Source organism: Callospermophilus lateralis, chromosome 15 (assembly GCF_048772815.1).
Source record: "Callospermophilus lateralis isolate mCalLat2 chromosome 15, mCalLat2.hap1, whole genome shotgun sequence".
NCBI lineage: Eukaryota > Metazoa > Chordata > Mammalia > Rodentia > Sciuridae > Callospermophilus > Callospermophilus lateralis.
The window spans coordinates 68158058-68182276 of NC_135319.1; the positions used below are offsets into that span (position 1 = coordinate 68158058).

At 34.9% G+C, this 24219-nt stretch overlaps 1 protein-coding gene across 7 annotated transcripts in view; it reads left to right on the forward strand.

Annotated features, from left to right (window-relative positions):
- Btrc (beta-transducin repeat containing E3 ubiquitin protein ligase) overlaps window positions 1-24219 on the forward strand; it is a 188432-nt gene that overhangs the window by 26235 nt on the left and 137978 nt on the right. For 2 of the 7 annotated variants that reach the window (XM_076834112.1, XM_076834117.1), the window contains exon 2: window positions 21710-21786. The exons of the other annotated variants lie outside the window; for them this stretch is intronic. The gene's annotated coding sequence lies outside the window, so the exon portion shown is untranslated. The remainder of the gene's footprint in view (window positions 1-21709; window positions 21787-24219) is intronic. 7 annotated transcript variants of the gene reach the window in all.

A 24219-nucleotide genomic window follows, 5' to 3' on the forward strand; every position in this document is an offset into this window, starting at 1 on the left:
TTGAGTATATAAAGGACTGGGGGGATACTTTAGCTCAGTGATAGAGCACTTGTCTAGCGTGCCTGAGACCCTGAGGTTCAAACCCTTTCCTTCCAAAAATTCAGTATTTAGAGAGGCTTTAAAAAGTGAGGAAATAGGGCTGGGGATGTGGCTCAAGAGGTAGCGCGCTCGCCTGGTGTGCGTGCGGCCCGGGTTCGATCCTCAGCACCATATACAAACAAAGATGTTGTGTTCGCCGAGAACTAAAAAATAAAATATATTAAAAAAAAAAAAATTAAAAAAAAAAAAGTGAGGAAATAATCTGAGGACAAGATACAGAAGATTTGAAATTGGAGGACAATATTGAATTTTGATTGCTTAACTGAAACCATAGTGTTTATATATTTATTTTGATGCTGGGAATCAAAACCAGGGTCTTGCTCTACCACTTAGCTACATACTCAGCTCCTAAAGTTTTTTTATTTTAAGTGAAACTGATTTTATTGAGTTTGGATTAAGAGTAAATGTAATTAATTAGAAGGAAACAAAGTATACACCATTTTCTTAAGTATGTCATTTATTAGCTTTCTTGTCTAAAATATCACCAGATAGGCATGGGGAATCACAAGTTTTAAGAATTTGTTGGAATCAACTAATTCAAGGCTTCTTTTAACCTTTATTTGATCATGGACCTCCCTGAAAGTCTTTTGTATGCTAGAAGATCCTTTCCCCAGTCATGCACATGAGCATACATTTTTGTACACAATTTTAGAAGATTCAGTGATCCCTAAATCATATCCATTGTGATATGGTAACCCTGAACTAGCCTTATTTTTTGGTTGTTGCATGAATTATTGTTTTTTTTTAAAAAGGCATTGGTATTGATAATTATCATTTCCGCATAACTAGTTGTGAATTTTTTTAAAAAAATTTATTAGTTATTGATGGACCTTTATTTATTTATTTTTTATATGTGGTGCTGAGAATCAAACCCAGCGCCTCACACATGCTAGGCAAGTACTCCACCACTGAACCACAACTCCAGCCCCATAACTTTTATTAAGTGTCTCAGCTTCATCGTAAAATGTCATTTTGAGAAGCTAATGAAATGTTGAGTTATGTTGTTTTGCAGTGTCAGGGAAAATGTAGAGAGAGATGATTTGGCTGGTGGTTATTACAAGAAAACACACAAAACCAAAAAAAAAAAAAAAAAAAAACCCAAAACAAAAAACCCCTCCTCCTGGAACTTTCTTTTCTTAATATTCTCATTCCCCTTAGCTACTAAGGCAAACAGCCACAGTTTATCCCTGTCTGTAATGATGGAATTTTATTTGTCAGAAATATGTGGATAGATATACTTAAATCTTTGATTACTAGCCTACTGATATTTCTAGGATCTTTCTACTTTTATCAGCTTTATTAAAGAAATACCAAGCAAATGTTTAGCAAGGTCAATTTACCCTAGTGAGTGCACTTTACATCTAGGAGCATTTGAAATAAACTCTTCTATCAAGGTCAACCTTAAACACTGTCAGCATGTTCAGTTATTTATACTCTGCAGTTCTGGGAGACCTGGGAAACATTTATCATTTTCTCTTTTTCTGCATCCTCTTAAGGTATCAACACTGAGAATGCCATCCATCTAGTTAGCTCATTCAAGAAAGAGTATTTTTTTTATTATTATTATTTTAGATCAGTATTACACTTTGACCAAAAAACCTGGTTAGAATTTTATCTTCTAAATCCCATGTGCTACAGTTCATACAAGATATCAGTAAAAAGTGTAATGAAGTACTCTTAAAAATGAGCAGATATATCCAGGTGTAGTGGTGCTCGGCTTGGGAGGCTGAATCAGGAAGATTGTGAGTTCAAAGCCAGCCTCAGCAATTTAGCAAGGCCTAAGCAACTCAGAGAGACCCTGTCTCTAAATAAAATACAAAATAGAGCTGGAGATGTGGCTCAGTGTCGAGTTGAATCCTCAGTATCAAAAAAAAAAAAAAAAGGGACTTTTGTAGAACTCTTGCAAAAACATTGTAAGGCTTTTTCATTTGGTGTTTTCTCTGATCCTGGGGGTCTTGTTTTATTTTGTTTTGTTTGGCCCTATTCCTTATACTTTGTATCAGCACTCTAAAGCAAATGCTGCTTAACTTTGTTATTTCTACTTGAAAATAAACACCTTGAAGATAAAGTTTTGTCTATTTTCCCCTCTATTATAGCCTAGTGCATGACACATGGTAGGCAGCAAATACTTGTTTCTTTTTTTATAAAATGAGAAGCAAGTATTTCTTAGTTTCTCTTTTTATAAAATGGAATCTAAAGATAAACTGCCTATTCTCCCATTTGTAGGGAGTAAATCAAACAATAGTGTTTATCATTTTGATGTCCCATATAATTTTTTTTCCAGTACTGTCTGTTGAAACCAGAGGCTCTTTACACTGAGTTACATACTTAGCCCTTATTATTATTTTTTTAAATTTTGAGACAGGGTCTTGTTAAGTTTTCCAGGCTGGCTGGAACTTGAGATCCTCCTGCCTCAAGACTTTGGAGTAGCTGGGATTACAGGAACATGCTACTTCACCTTCCTCTATATGATAATTTTTTTTTTTAGTTGTCAATAGACTTATATTATTTATTTATTTATTTATATGCAGTGCTGAGAATTGAACCCAGGACCTCACACATGCTAGGCAAGTGCTTTACCACTGAGCTATAACCCCAGCCCCATATGATTTTTTTTTTTTTAAAGCAACTGTCTAGCGTTTGTTTCTAATTTTTCTGTCCCAAGTGGCTTTAAATTACTGTCTAAGGGGTCATGTCAGTTGAAACAGATTAATTATATGTTTTTTAGGTCTTGTGGGCAATTGAATTTTTTTTTTTTTTCTTGGTGGCTCTGGGCATTAAACCAGGGCCTTGAACATGCTTAGGCAAGCACTATACCATTGAGTATATATACCTCTAGTCCCTCAAATATGTATTTATTTTTATTTTTGGTACTAGGGATTGAATCCAGGGGTGCCACTGAGCTGCACCCTTAGACATGTTTAGTTTTTTATTTTGAGACAGAGTTTCACTAAGTTGTTGATGCTGACCTCAAACTTGCAACCCCGCTTGCCTCAGCCTCCCAAATCACTGGGATTACAGTGTATATCTCTGTGCCTGGCTCAGATATGTATTTTGATGATTGTAGGATAGAGGTAAATATAAATGGTTCTCTATCATCTTTAAAAGTTTTACTCTTGATTTTTATAAGAACATTGCTTAAAGAACTTGTCCTGAAAGTAGTTTGGATATAACCAGGATTTCTTGGTATGGCATGAAATTTGATTTGAACAATTTGTGTAGATTATTGTTTATCCTATATGGTAATTACTGCTCCTTCTGTGATTCAACTACTATAAATATTTAAGGAGTTATATTAGGCTTAGAAAATAGTATAATTTGAAGCTCTTAACATATTTTTGAATTAGAAAAATGAATCTCAAAAAGAAATATATTCAGGTGGGAAAACTACTTTTTTGAAATTTACTACTTCAGAATATATTGTTTGGTGATCCTTGGAACTAGAGACTTAATTTACAAGCTAAATGGAGTTTATCTGAAATATAGTATTAAGCCAGGTGTGGTGGTGCATGCCTGTAATCCCAGCAACTCGGAGGCTGAGGCAGGAAAATTGAAGATTCAAAGCCAGCCTCAGCAATTTAGTAAGGCCCTAAGCAACTCAGTGAGACCCTGTCTAAAATAAAATACAGAAAAGGGATGGGCATGTGGCTCAGTGGTTAAGTGCCCCTGTGTTCAATACCCGGTACCAAAAAAATAAATTCAGCATGGTACTATCTGCATGTAGAGTTCTTTGTTTCTTCATTTTAGGTTAATAAATTGTCCTGAGTCAATCATCATGTAAATGCAAAAAGGAAATTTGTCCTTATTTCTTAGCATGGTTTAAGCTTTCTTAGTTCAAACTTCACAAAGTGCTTCTTTTTTTTTTAATTGTAGTTGGATGCAATACCTTTATTTTATTTATTTATTTTTATGTGGTGCTGAGGACTGAACCCAACACCTTGTATGTGCTAGGCAAGCACTCTACTGCTGAGCCACAACCCCAGACCCTACTTCTGTTTTATCAGGTATTAGTTTGAGTTTATTCAGACTCTATAAAAATAGCAATGTTGTCATGTAGCATAACATGCTAAATTCTTTAAAATATAAATCCCAGAAACTTGCTGTCTAGAACAATAGTCTCTTAACCCTTCAGAAAATATTTCAAGTATCCATCCTAAATATTTTATCAATTTACAAATTTGCAAATTTTATTCATGCCTTGCCATGATTAGCTACTACTATATTAAGGCATAGTATTTACACTTAGGGTAAACATAAACACTTGTGTATGTTTAAATCATGCCCAAATGGTTGTATTGACACTTTTTTTTGGCCCATTTTTTTCACTGATGGTTAGTTCAATATTGCTTTTACTCTTTACAATAACAAATGGGGGCTTGTGTAGAGAAATTAAGAAGGGTCATCAGTTGACATTTTATTTTAAACTAGATAGTATTCTTTTTTTGGGGGGGGTGGTATTGGGGATTGGACCCAGGGATGCTCTACCACTGAGCTACATCCCTAGCCCTTTTAATTTTCTGTTTTGTGATAGGATCTCACCAAGTTGCTGAGGCTGACCTCAAACTTTGAGTTCTCCTACCTCAGTCTCCTGAGTTGCTGGGATTACAGGCATGTGCCAAAATATCTGGCTAAATACCAGGTACACTGTAGGTTTTGCAATAGAAAAAGAATGAATGAAGGAGGGCACCAATGCCTATCCCATTGTGTTGCAGAATTCCCAGCCCTCTGTTTGAACTTAGTTCTTATGTGACCTTTTACCTAGTTCAGTCTACATAATAAACATTAGAAAAGATGAAAAATTTTTTTTTAGCTACAAACTTAATTTGCAAGTTTCTTTCTTTTTTCTTTTTGTACTGGGGATTGAACCAAGGGGCAATTAACTGCTGAGCCACATCCCCAGCCCTTCTTATTTCTTTTTTGAGACAAGTCTTGCTAAGTTAGCGAGGGCCTTGCTAAGTTGCTGGGTTGGCTTTAAACTTGCAATCTTCCTGCCTGAGCCTCTGGAGTCACTGGGATTATAGTTCTAATATTTTCTTCCCTATGCCCCAAAGGATTATCTTGCCTGCCTCCTGGCATATGCATAACCTACTTTGGAAACCAACTGGTCTAATATAAGGGATGAAAATACATCTTTGTTGCAGAGTTGAGTTCTTTTTCTCAGTTTCTTTTCAAATTTCATATATCCTTAAAAGATCCTTAAATTAGAAAATTAATCCTTTATCCTTTGAACAAGCATAGCCAGAATAATGCAGAGTTCTGTGTGTGTATGTGTGTGTGTCTGTTTGTGTACACTTACACACATATGTTTGGTATTACAGATTAAACCTAGAGCCTCACACATGCTGGGAAAATTTTCTACCACTGAGCTACATCTCCCAATTCTTTTTTATTTATTTATTTTTTGAGACAGGATTAAACTAAGTTTGTAGAGACCGGTCTTGGACTTCGCAATCCTTCTGCCTCCTAAGCAGCTGGGGTTACAGGCATGTGATACTACACCCACCAAACTTACCTATTTTCTTTCTTTCTTTCTTTCTATAATAATGCATTATTTCAATTTGGAATGATTTGAGTAGCAAGTTATTTTTTAAAGTTAAAAAGATTCTTTGTTTTAAGTAGTTATACATGACAGTAGAATGCATTTTGACACATCATACTTAAATGGATTATAACTTTTTCATCCTTCTGGTCAATACAGTTATTTTTAAATAAAATCTTTAAAGTTGGATATTTTAAGAGATAATTATGTAGTGTTTAAGAACAAAAGGCTGGGCGTGGTGGCAGATTCCTGTAATCCCAGCAGCTCGGGAGGCTGAGGCTGAGGCTGAGGCTGGAGGATTGTCGAGTTCAAAGCTAGCCTCAGCAAAATCAAGGCCCTAAGCAACTCAGTGAGACCCTGTCTCTAAATAAAACACAAAATAGGGCTGGAGATGTGGCTCAGTGGTCGAGTGCCTCTGAGTTCAGTCCCCAGCACCCCCCCAGAAAAGGAGATTTCTTCTGCTTTCCCCCTGCCACAAATACAGAGTCAGACTGACTAGCTGTGAGTAAAACCAAAGACTACCTCTACTCTAGGAGCAGAAGGGAGAAACAAAGAAAGTCCTAACCCAGAGAGAGAAAAGGTTAAAATTCTTACCGGTCTGGACAGGGCATAACTCATTCTTGAGAAGAGTGTTAGGTGATTGTCCCCAAAGACTGCAATTTTCTATGGAGTACATGGTCAGACATGTCAGATCGGGATGGGAATAACAATTTGACCAGTGAGTTTCAGCAGGTGTAACAGATATAGCACAGGTAGGAATGCATGCCCACTCACACAGAAACCCTGGAGATTTGGCCAGAGGCTGTTTTCAAAGGAATGTTCTGGATGAGTCATGTAAGTTAGAATATTGGGACATACATGCACAAGTAATTTACTGATCCTTTTATAGTGTACCACAAACATCCTGCCTGTGTGACTCCAAAAGCATTAGCACCTAAATTCACCTTACTGCATTATAATACAACTACATCATCTTGCTTATAGTTTAGGTTCTACTGGCTTCAGCTATTTAGATATCATTGCAAAGTAGTGTTTGTTAGGGAAGTTTAGGCCTCACAAAGTGGGGGTTTGAAGCAGGTTGGAGAGAGAAGTGCTTTGTATTATTTAGTTCAGTTCAATTAATTTTCACATGAGGGTCTAACTAGCATTAGAATTTATTTTGTCTTTGCCTATCTCTTACCTTTTCTTTACACAGCTTTGCTGCTATTACCTTCCCTTGTTACCTCTAATATAACTTCCCTCTTGTTGGAGCTGCTCATTTTTGATATTATATTAAAATTTTGCGTTTTCTGGAAGATAGATAAGATACTAAAGAAAAATCCTGTTTGTTGATTTGTTTATTTATTTTTTGCAGTATTTGGGGTTGAACTCAGGGCCACCTGTATTCTAGACAAGTGTTCTACCACTACATCTACCACTGCAATTCCCTTCCCCCTTTTTCCTTGAGGCAGGTTTTCTTTAACTTGCCCAGGCTGGCTTTGAATTTGCAATTCTCCTGCTGGTACAGGTATGTACCATGGTGTCTGGCTAAGGACAGAAAAGGTCTTGATCAAGTAGCTGGGTTAAACCTTTCTCTTAAAAAGAAAAAAAAAATGGCTAAAATACAAACTGTTTAAATGTTATTTCCAAATTTGAAATAGCAGTGCTGTTTTTTCCTTTAATAAAGGAACTTAAGAAAATTATTGTTATGAAAGACCTTAAATTTTGTTTTGTTTTGTTTTGTTTTTTGAGAGAGAGAGAGAGAGAGAGAAAGAGAGAGAGAGAGAATTTTAATATTTATTTTTTAGTTTTCAGCAGACACAACATCTTTGTTTGTATGTGGTGTTGAGGATCGAACCCGGGCCGCACGCCTGCCAGGCGAGCATGCTACCACTTGAGCCACATCCCCAGGCCCCTTAAATTTGTTTTTGAGTCTCAAGTTTATTTAAATTATATTTTACAATTCACCCCACACTACAAAATTTATTAAATTATCTCAGATGTGATTAAAATTAAAATAGGTCTTGTTACATTAATATGTGAAAATTAGTTTTATCCTGTAAAAATACTACAATATTGTAAATAATCTTTTGTATGCCTGTAGGGAACTAATGGAAAATTTAGCAACATTTACATATTTTTTCCTTAAATATATTAATATTTATAAAAGTATGTGTATATGTGTGTTCATGACTGTTTGAGAGCTCTTTAAAAAGCACTTTCTATGGTCACGTGCCCCAACATAATAGTCCTAGTAATGGATATGGTGATGCAGTTATCAAAATACTTTAATAATTTTGAGCAGTAATTGATTTTCTTTAATCTTTTTCATGAATGTGAATTTTTATAAATAAATTTTTATGTTGTAAGTGTATTTGAACTTGATGATTTTGTGCAGAATTCTATCACAAAAATCCTTGAATAAGTGGTATATTTTTAATCGGTGCTTAGCTAGTATAAAGCCCACAGCTCTATTTTGGTACAAGTAATGTTGAATTACTACAGCGAAGTAAGTAGAATAGAACTGTCTTTATTCTTGATTGTTCTACTTGGGTCAGATATTAACAGACACTTTCCCACAGCTCATAATCATGATGGTATTGCTATCTTTTGCTTGTCAAAGTCTATACAAAAATCAGTCACTACTAATGGTAAAACAGTCTTTATATTTCAGCAGATTTCAGGATTCGTCAATGTTTGTGTTTATATGATGAAAGTCCTTATGAAAGTAACTCTTCCCCCCAAAGATCTTAAAACTAGTTATTATATATTTAATTAAAATTCTTTTATAAACTGTGCTATTTGTTTTCTTCATGGGGAAATCCAGTGTCCTTAATAATACAGCCCTAAAATAAAGTTGTTTTATATTGGAAAAAAGGCAGAATGATTGTGTTGCTATGGCAACTCAAATAGGGAAAATGAAAACAGCACAGATAAACTGCATCCTGTTGTCATAGCAACCATAGTTGTGAAAATGATTAAAGCTAGTCTAGATAGGATGTATTGCAGCTTTAGTCCATTGAAAAGAAATAGTGTAAGAAAAGACATGGAGAATTGGTTTTAGAGAAAAGTTCAATCCCTCTGGTACCACAGGTTGCTAGTACCACTGTGTATAGGTAGATCGCCATCCTTTTTAATTATTTTTCAACTCTATTTTGTTGTCTCAGTCATAATGATGGAAAAGATAAATTTAATAACTACATGAAAATGCTCTATTTTGAGTAAATTTTTTTGTAGCAAATTTAGAAATAACACAATGTTATAAAATTTTGTTTCTTAAAAATGACTTTTAAAAAAAGGTAGTGTTTTCCTTGTCTCCTCTCTCCTTTCATCTTTCCTCCATTTCTCCGCCAATGCTTAATTTTCATTCTTTTTCATACTCTCTTGGTGTAGCATTTTAGTCTTTTAAGTGTGTAACTGTGACATAAACATTTAATGTCATGGCAGCTTATAAAGCATCAAGTATAGCATTATGATCGCATATGAGCAGATGGCTTTGATGGTAAATGATAAGCATCCTGTAGGTGTAAAGAAATTTATTTTAGCTCTGTCTTTAAAACTTTTTCTGTCATTAAAGCTTCTTAATTGTTACTTTTTAAAATATTTATTATTTTTTAGTTATAGGTGGACACAATATCTTTATTATTTTTTCAATGTGGTGTTGAGGATTGACCCTAGTACCTCAAGCATGCTAGGAGAGCGCTCTGCGCTCTACCTCTGAACCACAATTTCAGCCCTTGTTATTTTAAATGCCATCCCCCACCCAAGCATCTTCTACTTGCCCATCCAAACAAAATGTTCCATCCGAAAGGAATGGAGACATGTTAGGAATAGGCCTGATGAGAACTGTGCTTTTTGTTCAGCAGCTGGCTGCTTGCACAAGTTTTTGTGGTAATGGAAACAGCATCTTTCTATTAAGAGTATTGATCCGCTGCCTGGTAGGTACTGTGTAAGAGAAGTTTCCCAGTAACCATGTATTGAAGTGGTTTAGGAGCAGTTTATATTACAAATGAGGTGGAAGAAGATGGAATTCTGCAAGACTGGATACATGCTATAAATATCCATGATACTGAAGGTTTTTATCTAAAAATTTATGTCTAAATCCCCATATTTCCATCCACATTTAATTGTAAACAGTTGAACATTACCTGAGCATGAGCTACTTACACTAATGCTATATTATCTCTTATCCTTGAAATAAACATTTTGTATTTATACTTTTATTTTTTTTTTGAAATATTTTATTTGATATTCTTCTTGTAGCTGAAAACTGATGTGAATGTAAGTCAGTTATGAGAAATAATATTGACTCACTATAAGAACAGTATTTTAGGTAATCTGGAATATTTTTACTGACTATAAGAACAGTATTTTAGGTAATCTGGAATATTTTTAGAGTCCAAGTATTAATGCTGATTTTGCTTACATATAAGTTGATTTTCATAAATAGTCTCTTTAAACATTGCTTAGTTTTTCCTGGCTAATCAAAATCTGTCCTTTTATGTACAGATTTAGGGGAAGGAACTCTTTTTAAGACTGAGAGAGAGGCTGGTGGTGTAGCTCAGAGGTAGATCACTTGCCTAGCATGCACAAAGCTCTGGTTCAGTTCCCACCACCACCACCACAACAACAAAAGAAAAATATGGGAGAAGAGAGAGCTAGTGATGTCTATCTTTCTTTTAAGGATTTTGAAAAGCTCAATTTTCTTTGCTATCATTTAATGGTCATATATGACTCATGACTTAGGTCACAAGTGTTATTAGTCTATTTAATGGTTCAGATACCAGGCAAAAGTAACATTTCAAAGAATTTGTTAACTGGTTATCTAATATTGTGTAAAGGAGTTTGGGAAATGAAAGCTCTGACGGTAAGTACCTAGGTATTTGTAGGTAAGTGCCTAGGTATTGTAGCACTATTGGGATGTAAAGATGCATGGATTTGAATCTCTCTTCTATCTTATCTTGCAACAGATTTTTTTAAAGCTTGTTTATAAATCTGTAAATATGTTTTACATTAAAATCTGATGTACTGATTTTTAGATTGGTGACTAAAAGTGAGCAGTATCATTAGGTTGTACGTTTAAGATTTACTAGTTTGTATCCTGGCTTATGACAAATTGGTTTGGAAGATCAGTTCTTTATTTTTCTGGAAGAAGAAAAATTATTAGGTGTACTCATCACTCCCCATTTCACAATTTCTTGTCACATTTCACTTGTTTCAGAAATATTCATTTTGGATCCTTCTTGTGAATATGTAACTCTTAATACTAATGTCCTGAGAGAAAGGAGAATTTCTTTTCTAACCTCAGTAATAACCATACCATCACAGAAAATGTCCTCACAACATATCAGGCAATCAAATAGCCAATAAATCTATTCTCCTGCTAAATTCCATAAACCGGATGGGGAGGGTTTTTGTTACTTACCAGGGAACATGACACTTGGTCTTTGAAATGGTTATTTATTTCATATATTGTAGCTGCCAATCAGTCAGAGATTTGCAAATAGTGAAATAAACACACTGCTGAAAAGCGAGTTTCTTTCCTCTGCTGGTTTGTGGTGCCCAGGAAATCAGATGTAAAATGATTGCATTTATTTATGTAGGCATTTATTCTCTTTCTAATGAGCAAGTAATTTTCCTTTCTTTACTCCTACATAAAAAGTTAAATTAAGGAGTACCCAAGAGGACTGGAAGACTTGGTTTGCAGTCATTGAAATACCATTTGATATCTGGGGATCCTTTCATGAATGTAGTTTTTTCTTTCCCCTTAAGAAGAAAGCTTCAGATAACTCCCTTTTGAACTCATTTGTCATTGCATCTGTAGAAAAGGATGATGTTTAAGTGTAGTTGTGAGGGTTTGTCTTTTCTCCCTAGCAAAGGTTTTTATTCTGTAGCTTCTTTTACTTTCTTTGCCTTGGAAGTAAGGGAAGTAAGCTCTGATCTCTCCTGGTAGCCCAGGCTGGCTTTAATATGTGGGTTATTAACATAACACCAGGCTTTGTTGAGTCATAGCACCACTGTGAATAAATGTGTAAACAGGGCACTGGAGTGTGGGGTAAGGTTGTGGGGGTGATTGTTGGTGGTATCTGATCAGTGTTGGAAATGCCTTTCACCAAAATGAAAGACTGTTTCAACTTTTATTTACTCCTCTAGTTAAAACCAAGTTTTCTTTTCTGTTTTTCCCCTCATCTCCTCTTCCCTTATCTTCTCTCTTCTTCCCGTCCTCCATGTCTCAGAATACATAAAGCTTAATCCTCCCAATGAGCACTGTGATAATTTGAAATTTTTGTATAGGCCAATTTTGCATCATCAAAAATTGTTGTGTAACCCTATGATTCCAAGGCCTCAGCTGGTGGCGTAGTTATTTCAAATAATATTTAATTTCAATAAATTCTAGGGCAATAAAAGATTTGGGGCAGTCCTTGAAGTTTATCATAATGAGATTTGACTTGAATTTAATACACTGAAACTCCAGTATAACCAAATAATTTTTGATGGCATAATTTAAAAAGTCTTTAAGTACCAGTATAGGTGAATGAGTTTTTAAAACCTAATCTGAGATAATTGAAATTTTACTGTTACTGAGAAAATGAACACTTCAAAAATATAGGAATTTTCTTTACTTAACATCAGATATTTTTAATAGTGCAGCAAAGAAAGTGTAAGTGAACATACTTTTTATTCTGTTATGGGGAAAATAAAGATACCACCTGAATGTATGCATAAATTTGTTTACTAAGTTGATGGTTTCCTGGACATGAGTATTAAAAATGACATGTTACAAAAAATATGTATCCTCTAGGCATTACTATGTTGCCTAGTAATGATGAATATTTTGTGTGATTTAAAAATTTGTTGTGTCTGCAAGCAAAAAAAAAAAATTTGTTCCTATTTTATTCTTTAAAATTCAGGAGTCTTACAGTAAAATCAGCCATAAACCAGATATTTACAACTTATTTATTATACAAACTAAAGACAAATAAAACACAAGTATTTAGTAATCAAGAAAACCACCAACACTAATGTTAGAAAAATTGTGTTGTATTCTGGAGTTCTCATGCCAATGACTTTTAAGATCTTTTGTTTTCTGTACTGAAGGAAATAGTAAGAATGTTTGTTTTAGAAGTTATGAAAAAAAAAAAGTCTGTGTATTAATTTGCTTTGGGTCCTTCTAGTCTCTCTGGTAAATTCATAATTAGGAAGGCCTTTTAAAGACTATTCTGGTCTCACAGGTACACAGCTCCTCCATATCTGGTAAATCTAAATTCATATGTGAGGAGGTTATGTTTTTTTAAAGCATATTATTTACACAATTCACTGGAATGGCTCCTTTGGAAGTTGGGTGGCTCTCTTATGTAATTATGTACTTAGTAACCCTGCTCTACACAGCAGTAGAAATTCAAGTAAGAATAATTTACTGCTTATGCATAGTTATTAGAATTTTAAAGCATTTGTTTGTTCAAAATTCTAGCTTATCAGACTGTTATATTTGACTAATTGCATACTTAATAAATAATAATGAATAAAATTTATTTTAGAAGGCAACCAAGTTTGAATTTTAACTGAACTAAACAAGCATCAGGAGGTACTCTTCCCTACCCCTGCCCTCATTTAAAGGGATTTCCATCCCTTCAGTACAAGTTTTGTGGTGAAATTAATAATTCCTATTTGAAAAATCCATATTCTGAATATTGGAGAAAGACTTAAATCATGGAACTGTGAAATTTCATTGCTGTAAGTTATTATTAGAAAGATTTAAATCTATTTTACTAGTGAAGAAGCTTAGGTGCATAGAAATTAAGTAAACTGCTCAAGGTCATACAATTGGTTTGAGGACAAGTCTCATTCTTGGATTAGTGTTGCACTTTCTCTCAGTTATGACGATTCAACAGTTTATTCCACCAAAAAATTTTTGAATATTTATTTATTTATTTATTTATTTTTAGTATTTGGCGGACACAACATCTTTGTCTGTATGTGGTGCTGAGGATTGAACCCGGGCCGCCCACACGCCAGGCGAGCGCGCTACCTCTTGAGCCACATCCCCAGCCCAATATTTTTTTACTATGTATGCAACGGTGGGCTTCCAGAAGTTTTTAAGAACAGTATATGAGTTTGTATGGTATAACAATAATATTAAACTAGTAATATTTTACATTTTAATCTTAATTTGTCTAGTGTTTTGTAATGTTTATAAATGTTGACATGTGGTAGCTAAATCTTTAAGTCTCTTTGTTTTTCTACTAGATTTTAATCTGATTTTTAAAGGTAGGGACTCATTTAGTATTCATGAAGTCAATTGGGTTTCATTTTGGAAGGCCTAGATTAAAATTTTTTTTCAAGCATTAATGGCATTGTTGGAATAACTGGCTTCCATCATATCTACTCTGGGGATGATACTCATTTTGAAAATATATTTCTAAGTTTATCAGTTAATTTTGGTTTTAAGTAACAGATTGTCTCTTTTCGTCTTTCAACAAGAAGGGGCAACTAATTTAAGGGTACAGAACTCATGGAACTAAAAGGGAAGATGTACATTTAGGCCCCCCAAGGAACCAGAGCCAGGCATTAGAATATCTATAGGACTCAATACAACCACCCTTGCCTTCGGAGAATAAATCTGACTACTTTGTGGTATATGATCCTTTTCGTATATTGCTGGATTTTATTTGCCAGCTTTTTGTGAATTTTTGCCTGTATGATCATAAGGAATATTGTTTTGTAATCTCCCTTCTGCTGCTGTGGTGCCCAAGCCCATTCAGTGAGTTTTTATTCAGTTTTCTTACATTTTCATTGCTGCTGCTTTAATCTGTTGTTTCTTTGCTGATACCACTTTCTCTTAAGAGTGTTTGCTCTTAGTTATTGGAATCTGTTTATTCTAGCTGTTAATTCTAACATCTATATCATTTTGATATTGGCATCTGTTGAGCTCAGTTGAAATTCCCCCCTTTTTTGGTATGCAAACCATTTTGGGGTTTGTATCCTCAACACTTTTAATATTATAAATCTCTGAGTTTTGTTTAAATCCAATAAAAATGTTTGGTTTTGATTTATCAGGTATTCAACGTAGTTAGGCTCAACTTCTAAAGTCAGACAGCATTCTGTAGGTCTCCCCCCCCCCAACCGTTTGTGCTGGGGATTGAACCAGAGCCTTAGATATGCCAGTGAACAAATGTTCACTCCCTCTGTAGAAGTTTGATTTCTGTGTTTATCCCATTTTGAAAGCCTTTGAAATGCCACTGAAATCTATTCCATGTGTGTGCCACATAGTAGTCAACCTGGGATATCGATATTAGTCTGTCTAGACATCTACCCGTGTGCAGCTTGTGGGTAAGCATAGGACTTCCTTAATCACTTTGTGGAGTTACTTTTCTGGCTTCATCTTCTCCAAGATCTCCCAGTACTGTTTTGTACTCTGGGCCTCAGTACTTCAGTCAGAAAGTTTTATATGATACTGCATCTGGGGCTAAATGATGAGAGGATGTGGGAGTAGGAGAAATAATGAGGTTTCACTTTTCCCTTTTAGGATCACAGCCCCTCTGACCAAAGAGGAAGTTTTTCTTACCCTTCAGAGTTTTAAATTTCTGTGGATTTCTGTGCATACTGTGACTTGCATGAAGGGATTGCTTGGAGAGAACAGAGAAAACTTAAAAAGAAAAATGGGAGATTTCCACTATTCATACCCCTTCTTTGCTCCTTGAGCTAGAATTAGTTTTTTCCTGGAGCTCTCTTTAACTATACTAATACTTGCTTTTGAGTTTCAGGCTGCAGTTCAGATTGATGGATATTGGAGGAATAATAGAAAGGTATATTTATTATTTTATTATTTTTCAGTGTTATGTCAAATTCATCCCTATCTTCCTGCTACTTTTGTTTTGACTTTTCAGAGTCCTTAAATAGCTGCTTCATATGTTTTGTCCATTTTTTATAGCTGCATTTAGTGGAAAATATAGGAGGCAGTGTGCTTTCTCCATCTTACATGGAACCAGAACCCCTTTTCGTTATCTTTTTGATACTGATTTATGCTAGTCAATAGCATATTTTGCAGGTTCACTCCTTTGAACTTGCTTCCTGGTCCATCTGCTTTTGTAGTAAGTGTAGTTGAAAAGAATCTGTATGCTGCAGTTCTTGGAGACAGTGTTCTAGTTTAAGTCATTAGGTCAAGTTCATTTATCATGCTGTTCATTTTTTTGTTTATTTTGTGAGGTAGCTGAGAGGTACCTTGAAATCTCACACTATGGATTGCAGATTTTTGTATTTTTTTTTCCCTTTGTTCTATGTACTTTGCCTTTATTTTTTCCTCTTCATACCTGGGAATTCAACCCAGGATTTCCAACATGCTAGACATTTGCCCTGCCACTGAATTTTACCCCCTATTTTGCTTCTTGTATTTTGAACTTTTTTTTTTTTTTAATCATTAGCAATATACTTTTCTTATTGTTCTTAATAAAGGGACCTCTTTATCATTATGAAATAACCCTCTTTATTGCTATTTACATGCTTTGCTCAGACGTATACTTTGATATTAGTAGTCATTTGGTTTTTTAAATGACTTTTTTATGATATATCTTTTTTAAACTTTATACATTGTTATTATATCTTTTGAGAATCTAACCAGTAGTGTAAAAGTGTTCCTTTTTCTTCACATCCTCTCCAATATTTGTTACTGTTTGTATTCTTGATGTTTTCTGTGTTTTTTTTTTTCCTAGCTGTTTTGTTCCTTTCACATTTTTTTTTAGTTGGTGCATTACAGTTGTACATAATGATGGGATTTGTTGTTATGTGTTTGTACATGCACACAGTATAACAATATAATTCGGTCAATATCATTCCTCAGAGCTCCCCCACCTCTTCCCCAACTCTCATCCTTTAATAACTTTCCTGTACTGATCTCCCTTTGATTTTCATAAAATCTAGACACACCTTTCTTTTCCTTTTTCCTCACTCAAGTACACAGTGAGAGAAAGATAGGACTCGTATCCTGGGTTTCACTTATTACGTTTAACAGGATGGTCTCTAGTTCTATCCATTTTCCTGCAAATGACAATTTCATTTTTCTTTATGGCTGAACAAAACTCCATAGTGTATATGTCATGTTTTCTTTATGCATTCATCCATTGATGGACACCTAGGCTGTTTCCATAGTTTGGTTGTTGTGAATTGTACTGCTATAGACAAGGACATGTATGTATCTATCATTGTAGTATGATCGATTTAACTCTTCAGGATAAAAACCAAGGAGTGGTATATCTAGGTCATATGGTGGTTCTATGCCTAATTTTTTGAGGAACCTCCATATTTATATCCATAGTGGTTTTACTAACTTACAATTCTACCAAAAGTGTAAAAGTGTTCTTTTTTCCTTGACATTCTCTCCAGCATTTATTATTATTTATATTCTTTTTTTTTTTTTTTTTTTTGAGATAGAGAGAGAGAGAGAGAGAATTTTTCAGTATTTATTTTCTAGTTTTCGGCAGACACAACATCTTCGTTTGTATGTGGTGCTGAGGATCGAACCCGGGCCGCACACATGCCAGGCGAGCGTGCTACCGCTTGAGCCACATCCCCAGCCCCAATATTCTTGATGACTGCCATTCTGACTGGTGTGAAGTGAAATCCCATTGTAGGGTTTTTCTTTCTTTCTTTCTTTCTTCTTTTTTTTTGTACCAGGGATTGAACCCAGGGGTACTTCACCACTGACCCCTAACTCTACCCGCCCCCCCCCCCTTTTTTGTGGTGCTGGGGATTGAACCCAAGGCCTTGTGCATGTTAGGCAAGCACTCTACCAACTAAACTATATCCCCAGTCCTCCCTAGACCCCCCCTCCCGGCTTTTTTTTTTCCTCCCTAGCCCTTTAAAATAAATTTTTTAAAAAAAAATTTTGAGATGGGGTCTCGATAAGTTGCTTGGGGTCTTGCTAAGTTCCTAAGGCTGGCTTTGAACTTATAATCCTTCTACCTCAGCCTCCTGAGTTGCTGGGATTTACAGGTGTGCACTACCATGCCCAGTGCAGTGTAGTTTGATTGCATTTCCATAATTGTTAATGATGTTGAACATTTTTTTCACATATTTGTTGGCCATTTGTATTTCTTCTTCTTTTTTTTAAAAAATATTTTTGTAGTTGTAGATGGACACAATATCTTTTTTTTATTTGTTTATTGTATTATGATGCCAGGGATCGAACCCAGTGCCTCACGCATACTAGGCAAGTGCTCTACCACTAAGCCCCAGCCCCAGCCCTTGTATTTCTTCTTTTTTAAAAAAATTTTTAGTTGTAGATGGACACAATACCTTTGTTTAATTAATTAATTAAAATGTGGTGCTGAGGATCATCAAGCCTCACACGTTTTCTCTAGGCAGGTATTCTACCACTGAGCTACAACTCTAGCCTTGTATTTCTTTCTTTCTTTTTTTTTTAATATTTATTTTTTAGTTGTAGTTGGACATAATACCTTTATTTTGTTCATTTATTTTTATGTGGTGCTGAGGATCGAACCCAGGGCCTCACATGTGCTAGGTGAGTGCTATACCTCTGAGCAACATCCCCAACCCCTGTATTTCTTCTTTTGAGAATTATGTGTTTAATTCATTCACCCACTTAATAATTGGGTTATTTAATTTTTTGGAGTAAAATTCTTTTGAGTTCTTTATATATTTTCTAGATCCTAATCCTCTCTCACAAGAGTATCTAGCAAAGATTGTCTCCCAAAACAGTCTCTCTTTCAATGTTTAGATTTCCAGTGTCTAGTAGAAATATTATAGATGCTAACCATATAATTTTAAATTTAAATTTTCTTGTACACCAAAAAAGTACAAAGAAACGTGAAATTTTCATGAGAAATATTGTAGATGCTAACCATATAATTTTAAATTTAAATTTTTTTTTACATCAAAAAAGTACAAAGAAACCTGAAATTTTCATGATTTATTTTTAAATCCACCGTGGGTTATTCGTAATCAGCATAAAGTTGTTAGTGATATATTCATCTTTTCTTATTTTTTTCCACTGTGGTGCTGGGGGTCAAACCCAGGGCTTTACACGTAATAACATTAGGACTCTACCATAGAGTTACTTTCCAGTACTCCACCTTTTTAATATTAAGTTTTCAAAATTCAGTGGGTATTTTATGGATATAGCACATCTCAGTTGGTACTATTCATGAATAAGTGCTCAGTAGCCACCTATGACTACTGTTTTGGACAGTATAGGTTAAACTATTGATATTTAGTGTAGTTATTGGAATGGTTAATTTTAAATTACCATTTTGCTTTTTTCCCAACTGGCTTTTCCTTTCTAAAATTTTTTTCTGCCTAATTTTGAATTATTTAAGTTTTAGTTTTCCATTTTATCTTTTCTGTTGGCTTAGTGTAGGTATTTTTGTTTTGTTTTGGTTCCTTTAAATATTACCATATGTATTTTTAAATATTAAGGTGAAATTCACATAACAAAATTAAAGTGAACAGTTCTGTTTTGTTTAGTACATTCATAATATTCTGCAGTTGATGGGCTGGGGCTGTAGCTCAGTGGCAGAGTGCTTGCCTTGCATGTGGGAGGCACTGGGTTCAATCCTCAGCACCACATAAAAATAAATAAAATAAAGGCATAATATTCTGCAGTCAATACTTCTATCTAGTTTCAGAACATTTCCATCATTCCATATAAAATCTCTTGTCCACTAAGCAGTTTATTTCCATTTACTTAATCCAGCCCCCAGCAATCACCAATCTACATTCTGTCTATATGGATTATAAATGGAAGCATATGTGACCTTTTTTCTGTTGTCTTTAATTTAGCATAATATTTTGGGGGTTTATTCGTGTTGTAGCATGTAGTGGCACTTCATTTTTTTGTGGCTGAATAATAATTCATTTATTACATACCATATTTGTTAATGCATTCATTTATTGATAAATATTTGGGCTGTTTCCATCTTTTGGTTATTTATTTATTTATTTACTTAGTTACTTACTTGCCTACCTACCTACCTTTACTTTTATGTGGTGCTGAGGATCGAATCCAGGGCCTCGCACATGCTAGGTGAGCGCTTTACCGCTGAGCTACAACCCCAGCCCTGGCTTTTTAAATAATGTTGCTGTGACCCTACGTGTACATGTATTTGAGAACCCGTTTTCAATTTTTTTTGGGTATAAACCTAGGAGTAGAATTGCTAGGAGTGGTCACATAATAATTCTGTTTAACCTGCTAGAATGTTTTCCACAGTTGCTGAACCAGTTTTTACTATGCCAGCAAGGTAGTAAGGTTCCAGTTTTTCAACATCCTTGCCAATTGATGTTTTCTCTTGTGGGTTTATTTTGTAATTTGATGTAAAACCCCTTTCCATAAATCTGGATTTCCTGGTATCCTCCTTTCCTGAAGTAACTGGATGACTCTGCTTTTAATTTAAAAAAAAATATATATTGCTATCCCAGTGGGTGTGAAGTGTACCTTGTAGTTTTGATTTTCATTTTCCTAATGACTAATGATGTTGAGCACCCTTTTTAATCTGTTTATTCATCATTTGTATATCCCCTTTAGAGAAATACCTATTCAAATCCTTTGGCCATTTTAAAGTTGCTGGGAAAGTTTTTTCTTTTTTTGAGACAGAATCTTGCTATGTTGCTAAGACTCATGTTGTACTCTTGGACTCCGAGTGATCCTTCCACATCAACTTTAGGAATGCTGGAACGACCAGCTGAGGACACTATGCCTGGCCTAAGAACCCAGGTGTTTTTTTTATGGGGCTGGGGATGTGGCTCATAGGGTAGCGCACTTGCCTGGAATGCGTGCGGCCCGGGTTCGATCCTCAGCACCATGTACAAACAAAGATGTTGTGTCCGCCGAAAACTAAAAAATAAATAATAAAATTCTCTCTCTCTCTCTCTCTCTCTCTCTCTCTCTCAAAAAAAAAAGAACCCAGGTGTTTTTTTGTTTCTGGGAATCAAACCCAGGTCCTACTGGATGCTAGGCAAGTGCTTTACTAGTGGGCTACATCCACAAGCCAAAAATTCTTGATACATTTGAATACTAGACTCTTATTGGACATACGATTTGCAAACCAAAGTGCATCACATACTCCCTTGAAATATATCATTTCATATATATTGTATTTCTATTTTCTACTCCTACTCTTTGTTATTGGTATCATATTTTGCTTCTACATATATAATGAACACCACAGTTCATTAGTATTTTTACTTAAATTATTATTTTTAAAAGAAGTTTGCAGTGAGAAAGTTTTAAAATATTTACTTACATAATTATATTTGCAGCACTTTCTCATAGTTTTTATATAGGTTGTATCTATTACTATTTTCCAAATAATAGAAATATATATTTTTCAAAGGTATTTTCTTGGGATGGGGTTGTGGCTTAGTGGTAGAGCTCTCGCCTAGCATGTGTGAGGCACTGGATTCGATCCTTAGCACCACATAAAAATGAAATAAAGATATTGTGTGTCCACCTACAACTAAAAGATAAATTTTTTTAAAAAAGTATTTTCTGCTTCTTCCCTACTCCCTTCTCATTTTTATTTATGGGATACCAGTTATGCATACATTGAACCACTTGATAATTTCCCACAGTCACTTAGGCTTTGTTCAATTTTTTTTTTCCCCTCAGTGATTTTTCTCTTAGTGCTTTATTTCCTATTATTGGTGTTTTTTCAAGTTCAGTGTTCTTTTCTTTCACAGTGTTTAATCCTGAATTAAACCCATCTCATGATATTATCATTTCAGGTATTATATTTTTTTTCCATGAAACTTATTTTATCCTCTTTATATTCTACATCACTTTGTTCATATTACAGCTGTTTTTAATGTTTTCGTCTGCTAATTTCATCCCCCTCCGGCCCCCTGAATTTGTTTCTATTGTCTAAAAAAAAAAAGTTCTCATTATGGGTCATGTTTTACTGCTCCTTGACTAGTATTCTTAGATTTGATTTCAAACATTGTGAATTGCTTTATTGAAAATCTTTTTTTTTTTTTTTTTTTCTTTTGGCGGGGGGCAGTACTGGGCATTGAATCCAAGGCCTTGTGCAACCTAGGCTAACACTGCCACTGAGCTACATTCCCAACTGTTTTATTTTGATACAGGGTCTTGCTAAATTGCCCAGGCTGTCCTGGAATTTGTGATCCTCCTGCCTCAGTGTCTGGAGTAGCTAGGATTACAGGTGTGTACCTCCATACATCTATTTTTCTGGTCTTTCTTCCTTCCTTCCTTTCTTTTCTTTTTTTTTTTTTTTCTTTTTGTATCGGGGATTGAACCCAGGAGTGCTAAGCCACTCAGCCACATTCTCTGCTTTTTTTTTTTTTTTTTGAGACAGGATCTCACTGAGTTGCTTAAGGCCTTGCTAAGTTGCTGAGGCTGGCTTTGAATTCTTCCATCCTCCTGCGTCAGTCTCCCGAGTTGCTGGGATTGCAGGCGTGCACCACTGTTACTGGCTTATTTTCTTTTTGAAAGAATATAGAGTTTATATTGGTTGGCAATTGAGTTGCTTGCAACTCTATTTATACTTAGTATTTTGTGCTATTGTGGCAGATTTTAAGATTTATTTGGATAGATTTTTGATATAGCCTTTATTGTAATGTTCATGATTGTATGCAACTGACTTGTGACCTTTCTGGGACTCCTATAACATGTCCTAGGTGTTCAGTTAGGCTTCTGCAATTTGGCTGGTCAGAACAGAAAAGTCACCCAGGTCTGTGTGATTTCTAGTTGCTGCACTGATAGCTGTTACATAGCTTTTTGCTCGATCTTGTGGAGTATCACCATGTGCAGACAGACTCAAAGGGTCTATTCAGGTATGTGGAGCCTTTTTCTACATAACTTATTCTCTAATACTCTGCCCCACCAATTCTAGTCTCTTTAGCTTCTAGAAACTCTGTTCTGTTTCCTCAAGTAAGTAGTGCTATTACTCTGGGGTTCCCTTTATGGTGTTGCAGACTGGAGTACCCCCAGGGAGAAGGCTAGGACAATTTTAAGGTTCACCTCACTTGTTTCTTGTCCATCAGGCATTATGGTCTGGCATTGTATATCGTCCAGTGTCTTAAAATACCTGCTTCACATATTTTATCTAGTTTTCTTGCCATGGTGGGAGGGCATGTTTGGTACCAATCAGTTTTTGTATAGTGGAAGCTGAAGTCTAGTTTTTGTCTTTTACTCAGTTTCTGTTTTATTCAAATTTAGGTCCTGCTTTGCCTAGTTCTGATACGCATGAATTTTAGTTATCACAGTTTAGTGAAATAATACCAAGGCCCCAATAACATGGTTCAAATTTCAGTTACCAAGGTATATTAACTTTGAGTAACTATATGAAGTACAAACATTTTGGCTGATTTTCCATTCTACAGATCACTATGTGAAAAACAAATCTACTGCATATGACAAAGTATGTTGGTTATTAGTCCTTTTGCATGTATGTTACTATGTTAGTAGATAAGGAAGCATTTAGTCAGATTGTCTCCTAACAGTGTTAAGCCCTGGTGATATTTTATAGAAATAAAAAATTGAAAGTGGAAATTGGCTAATAGAGAGGAAACAAAGTAACAAAAATTGGTAACACTTATTGAAATTTGAGTGAAAGGTTAAATAATTAGCTTGACATAGTAATATTGACATAGCTATCATTTGATAGACTCTAGGTAGGTAGCTGGAGGAACTTAATAAAGATGAATTTATTTTAAAAGAGGAAAGTAGTCGTGAAAAAGATGCATATGTTCCAGATGGAAGAAAATACCTTCATATTAAAGAAAATAACTACATTAAAGTTTTCTGGAAGCTGGGAACACACCTATAATCCCAGTGACTGGGAGACTGAGACCTGAGGATTGCAAATTCAAGGCTAGTCTGGGCAATTCATCTAGACTGGCTAAAGTGGCTTTAAAACAAAAAAAGCTCCCAGTATATTTCACAATGTTAGAGACACAAAGGATAAAATATGAAAAGCTGATCTAAACTTAGAACAACAGTTCACCAAGGCATAAAAAAGGTGCTTGCTTTTATGTTTATAAAGATTCTTGAGTCTGTAGCTTGATGATTTTCGTGTTTTTGAAAATTGTAATATATTTTTAGAGGTTGTCTTGTGCCATTTCTTTTTTTCCTTCTGTGAATTCGAATACTCCTATTCACTTTTCACTGTGTAATTCGTAGTTTTTATATTGTTTTTCTATCTTTTGACTCTTGTTTAGCACAGTGATTCTCATTATTTTCTTTCTTTTTTTTGTTTTGTTTCTGCTGTAGCCTGATCCCTGGTACCATGTGCTGGTGTTATGGTGGCTTGAAGGCAGAACCTGCATACAAATTCTCACTTGCTCTGTATCTAATCTCTTAAACAAATCTGATGAAGTCATAATTTCAACTTTTATATTTTTTAATTATAGGATTTCCTTATATTGTATGTTTTAAATTAGAGATTCTAGTTTTCTGGTGCGACTCTACTTTTTCATCAGTTTTCTGGACTGTCTTAAACTTGGTTGTTTTAAAATCGTGGCTGGTCATTCCAATGCTTGTCACTTTGGAGACTGCTTTTTTAAAAGTTTGTCTATCTATAACTATATATTAATCACAAAGTTTACCTCTTAACCACACCCCCCCCCTTTTGTAC